Genomic DNA, 5,934 nt, shown 5'->3' with positions numbered 1-5,934 from the left:
ACTCACTTTTCTCTGTCCTCAAGCTTCACCCCAAGGCTCATGCTCTGTAGATTTTCAGCCCTAACCATAAAACTAAAGTTTGCAAGCAGGTTTTTAGGCTCGGCCCCTGAGCGTTGGTGTGCGTCACTCCCCTCCCCTAAGCACAGGTGGACTGGAAGGGAGCGCTGCCACATACTTTTGGTTTAGAGGGAGGGAGGGGTGTTGGCTGAGGCCGGTGGGTGTAGCAGTTTTTTTGTTTTGTTGTGTTTCTTAGATAACCGTTTCATGAAACGGCACCTTTTCACTCCCCCAAAATCACTGACACACCTTCAGAGCAAATTTCAGTCTCTATCTTGCCCGCTCTCACTTTCACAACTCTGTCAGAGCTGACAGAGTTGAGTTTCCTGGCAGGGAGTGAGTGCACAAGAGAGGAACTGAAATCAAAACGTCTCTTCTAAAAAGGTTAGTAGAACCTACTGTCTTTCTTCTTCTTTCACACTTTTTTCTCTGTCGCACGTAGCTTTTCCCATATTCTCCAAAAGAAACTCATTATGAGAGTCTAATACTTTCTCTGTTTTGAAACTTTATAAGCATGCAAGAGCTACCCACTGAACACCAGATTCAAACTGAAACGTTGCTGACCTTTTTGTAGATTTGCACATCGCCCCATGTCTCTCACTTTAAAAAAAAAAGTACAATCAAATAAGTTATGTCCAGTAGTGTTATCCAGAAACCTTCGTGTGCACATCTTGCAACAGATGTGCGAACACTGAAAAAACTCCCCTTTTGCATAACAGATGCATTTGAGAGGCAGCTAGTGAAAGCATGACAAAGTTCGAACAGAGCCTGATATCATTTCGTCTTTAACTTGTCATTTCTGCAGGAGAAATAAGAGTACATTTATATTAATTGACCAATGACCACATGACATCACACATTCTCCCTTGTCGTCCAAGTTTTTGACACGGAGACAATGTGATGGGAAGACAGAGTATGTGGCATGTCTAACACACTGATGTTTTGCCCTCCTGCAATCTCTCTATGTAATAAAACACCCACATTTAACCTTAATCTTCACTTCAGATCAGGTTCTCAGCACAACAAATGAGGGGGAAGAGGTGTGAGAGTCAAAATTGTTTCACTCTTTCTGATTCCCCATCAAACAACAAGAATAACTGTTAACCTTTAAAGGGTAAGACCGTGTATCATATGTAGCGATCTACAGATCTACGATCTACAACACAACTCTTTTTCAGTTTTAGATCTACTAATGATAATCAGCATTAATGCAAAACGATGTGCTGCAGCTCTTTGTTAATTACAGTGGACTCATCCTAATTTCAAACACACTTCCATCACTTTAAAGGTTTAAAAGCTAAATGCACTTATTCAAAGATACGTCACTTCTCGGAAGCGCTTTTTAATTAGACCACCTGCTTGTTTCCGTTGTCAAAAGCATGACATGAAAATTATTCACACCGCAGAGGAGCGCAATCAGAGAATCCACACATCAACTTGAAACTTTATCAACGTTCATCAATACCAGAAAAAAAGTGGAACCTGTGCAGCTCTCTTCCTGTTGCAGAGGGGGTACGATGGGGATAAAAACCAAGTAGACACCACCACGCCTGCTTTTGTGAGTACAGATCTCTGTCTGTCCGTCAGGATCATCGGACTTGAACCTGATCCTTTCTGAGTGTTTCGTTGCAGGGCCTCTCTTACATTAGTCTGTTTAGCAAACATTAGCTCAGGTGGATTTCATTCATGAAATACTGCGCAGTTTGATTTGATCAGAGGTGTCAAGTAACCAAGTACAAATACTTCGTTACCTTACTTAAGTAGAAATTTTGGTTATCTATACTTCACTGGAGTAATTATTTTTCAGACGACTTTTTACTTTTACTCCTTACATTTTCACACAATTATCTGTACTTTTTACTCCTTACATTTTAAAAACAGCCTTGTTACTCTATTTCATTAAGGCCTTTAAATAAAAACTATCCAGTTAAATTGCTCCATCCAGATAGAGTGAGTTTGGTTGCGGTTGTTTCAGATGTTCTTGTCCAGTTTTGTTCTTACATCCGTTCCCTCAGATTCCTGCAACTAAACTTGGATGTACATTCCAATAAAGGTTAGGATAAATGATAACATGCCTCTGAAGTTTGACTTTTTGCACCATTACAATACTTATAGGCAACTAGTCATCATATCTGCTGCTCTCTGAAACACATGTTAATGCTCAATAGTACACATATATGCTTCTTTAATATATTTACATTATACTAAGATGCTTCATTTTCAATGGCTTTTGTCCTTAATGGCTTTTACTTTTATACTTGGTTTTGAAACCAGTACTTTTATACTTTTACTTGAGTAAAAAACTTGAGTTGATACTTCAACTTCTAAAGGAGTATTTTTAAACTCTAGTATCTATACTTCTACCTGAGTAATGTATGTGAATACTTTTGACACTTCTGGATTTGATTTTAAGATTTTAAGATATTTATTTGATTTGATTTGAAGATTTTTAATTGAACGATTTGATTTGAAGATTTTTATTTCGAACATGCATGTTAAAAGAATTAATACAAATAAGTTAAAAAAAATAAAGTACAAATATAGATATACATGTTTGTAGACAGAAGGCAAGGCAGCACTTGTGCAAACCTCACGGATCCACCAACATGTTCCAAACAGAGTAGGATTGAAGTAAACACTTATCCAGTCCTACCCCTGAATCTTACATACATTCTTACACATAACAAGAGTTTCAATAAGCTTACTTATAAAACACACATAACCAAACACCCCTACTTTAATAACTGTTCACTGTAGTGATATAATACTCAATTATATGTATACAGGACTGTCTCAGAAAATTAGAATACTGTGATAAATTCCTTTATTTTCTGTAATGCAGAAATGTCATACATTCTGGATTCATTACAAATCAACTGAAATATTGCAAGCCTATTATTATTTTAATATTGCTGATCATGGCTTACAGCTAAAGAAAACTCAAATGTCCTATCTCAAAAAATTAGAATATTCTGGGAATCTTAATCTTAAACTGTAAGCCATAATCAGCAATATTAAAATAATAAAAGGCTTGCAATATTTCAGTTGATTTGTAATGAATCCAGAATGTATGACATTTTTTTTTATTTTTTTAATTGCATTACAGAAAATAAAGAACTTTATCACAATATTCTAATTTTCTGAGACAGTCCTGTATATAAATATAGTCAAAAACAAAACAAATCAAAGCAAACAAAAAGAAACGCCCAGAATTTAGTTGTGATATTATGTATGTTTGTAATAATAGAAGTAATAGAATGAATGAATGAATGAATGAATTAATTATTTTATTTTCGTGTCTGGACTTTTAAATGACCCATCCCTCATGGGATTACACAGACACATTAATTACATCAAAATATAACATTCCGGTGTGTAAACCACCTACTTCCAGCAACAAATAATAATAATAAATAAAATTAAAATTAAAATTAAAATTAAAACAAAATAAAATAAAATACCCCACACTAGAAAATGAAAAAAAATACAAAAAAATACACCCACAGAAATAGCGACCCACACGCACACAGCCCCCCCATACCCAGGTCCATAATTAGATAATATCATAACTCACTCCACAACAGCCAATACCAACCCTTACAGACAATTGAACCAATCCATACAATAATAATATGCAGTCCATGTCACAGAGAAACACACACAAATTGAGGATTTTATCCCATATAAGTTACCTTTCTCCTTCTATCCCAGGCTTTAAATAAAAATGTGAAAAAAAAAATATTTTCAAAAAGATAATAGATAATAGAAGTAGAATTTTTATGACAAGCCATGTTCCTGAAGGGAATAACAGAGCAAGTGCTTCTGTTTGAGGGCTGAACATCGTTTCACTGAGAGACTAAAGTGTTTTGGATGTTTGTGTTCCATGAATGAAGATGCGGCTTCATAATTGCACGATTAGGCATCGTGTTCATCATGATAGTGAATGAGTCCACACACCTTCTTCCCACCTGACAGCGCGTAGGCTCATCCATGTGTCATCCTCTGCACTGGGATCAGGTTTCATTACGGCAGCTGTTTAAATGGTCTGATTTGTCTAATAAAACAAATCAAATCTGGACCCCTACAACAAGTTTTCACCTAATCAGCACAGTTCCCGCCCACTAAAGCCCTGCTGGAGTTCAGGTGAATACCGGAGCGTGTTTGTGTGTGTAGTGTTTGCAGCGGCTGAGTAGTCAGCCTGAGTTTTTTTTTTTATGTGCACGACTGCGTGTCCGCCCTCCTTCGTAGGATCGAGGTGCAGGTTTTGTTGTGTGTAGTTGGGCTGGGTGAGTAAGCCACCCCTCACAGATGAACAGAGGATGGGAGGAGGCTTGAAGAGGCTGCTGTGGGTGGGAGGCCCAATCCCAGCCAAAAAAGCTCCTTCTGTGGGATTTGTGTACTTTTGCGTTCCTCACGAAACACGGTTGCCTGGCTCTAACGACAAAGCAGCTAAAGAGGCAGGCACGAGCGTTTGCAGAGGTCGCTGCGTCCTCTCGCTGTGTTTATTTCAGGCTGTACTCTTTTCTTTTTATCTAATATCTCCATGATTGTTTTCCCTCCGTCCTCACTAGCCCTCTGTTTCTCCTGAACAGAAGGCTCGAGGATTATGTTGACGAGCTTAAATAGCGAGGATGCCTGGGGGGCGCCTCTTGACCCGCGCTAACTTCCACCACCCACCTTGACAAAAACAAACAAACAGGGCTCACTCAAATCCTTTTTGCTATCCTGGAAACTTGTGTATTCATTTGGTGATTTGCATGAGAATATCTTTAAGAAATAATCAACACGCACATTAACTCTGATGCCAAACAAGTTCAGTTGTTTAAAGACATTAAGAGTTTATGGAATGGATAACTATACCTTAATAGTTTTATTTAAATATAATAATTAATTGATTATAACGAGTATTAGGGCCTAACTAAGACAAAAAAAAATTGGAAATTATGAGAATAAAGTCATAATATAATGAGAATAAACTCGTAAAATTACGAGAATAAAGTCATAATGTTGCGAGAATAAAGTCGTAATAGAATAAAGTCGTAACATTACGAGAATAAAGTCGTAACATCACGAGAATAAAGTCGTAATATTATGAGAATAAAGTCGTAATATTAAAAGAATAAAGTCGTAATTTATGAGAATAAAGTCATAACATTACGAGAATAAAGTCATAACATCACAAGAATAAAGTCGTAATATTATGAGAATAAAGTCGTAATATTATGAGAATAAAGTCGTAATTTATGAGAATAAAGTCATAACATTACGAGAATAAAGTCATAACATCACAAGAATAAAGTCGTAATTTATGAGAATAAAGTCGGAATATTACGAGAATAAAGTCATAACATTACGAGAATAAAGTCATAACATCACAAGAATAAAGTCGTAATTTATGAGAATAAAGTCGTAATATTATGAGAATAAAGTCGGAATATTATGAGAATAAAGTCGGAATATTATGAGAATAAAGTCGTAATATTATAAGAATAAAGTGTTAATTTATGAGAATAAAGTGTTAATTTATGAGAACTCTAACAGGAAGAGCTTCTTCTCCCTGTGTTAAAATGAGGAATATGAAGTTATATTTATATATTTATAATATATTTAAAATTACGAGAATAAAGTCATAATGTTGCGAGAATAAAGTCGTAATAGAATAAAGTCGTAATATTACGAGAATAAAGTCGTAATATTATGAGAATAAAGTCGTAATATTATAAGAATAAAGTATTAATTTATGAGAACTCTAACAGGAAGAGCTTCTTCTCCCTGTGTTAAAATGAGGAATATGAAGTTATATTTATATATTTATAATATATTTAATATTACGACTTTATTCTTGTAATATTACAACTTTATTCTCAAAATATTACA

The 5,934-nt window shown here is 35.4% G+C and overlaps 1 protein-coding gene across 1 annotated transcript in view; it reads left to right on the top strand.

The window, feature by feature from the left end:
* Positions 1–366: 366 nt before the first annotated feature.
* The window catches only part of LOC133454534 (zinc finger and BTB domain-containing protein 7C), a 35,918-nt gene continuing 30,350 nt past the window's right edge, over positions 367–5,934 (top strand). The window contains exon 1 of the mRNA XM_061733258.1: positions 367–441. The gene's annotated coding sequence lies outside the window, so the exon portion shown is untranslated. The remainder of the gene's footprint in view (positions 442–5,934) is intronic.

This window comes from Cololabis saira, chromosome 11 (genome assembly GCF_033807715.1).
Source record: "Cololabis saira isolate AMF1-May2022 chromosome 11, fColSai1.1, whole genome shotgun sequence".
Lineage (NCBI taxonomy): Eukaryota > Metazoa > Chordata > Actinopteri > Beloniformes > Belonidae > Cololabis > Cololabis saira.
Note: the sequence above shows the minus strand (reverse complement) of the source record. Positions and strands in the feature narration are given on the sequence as shown.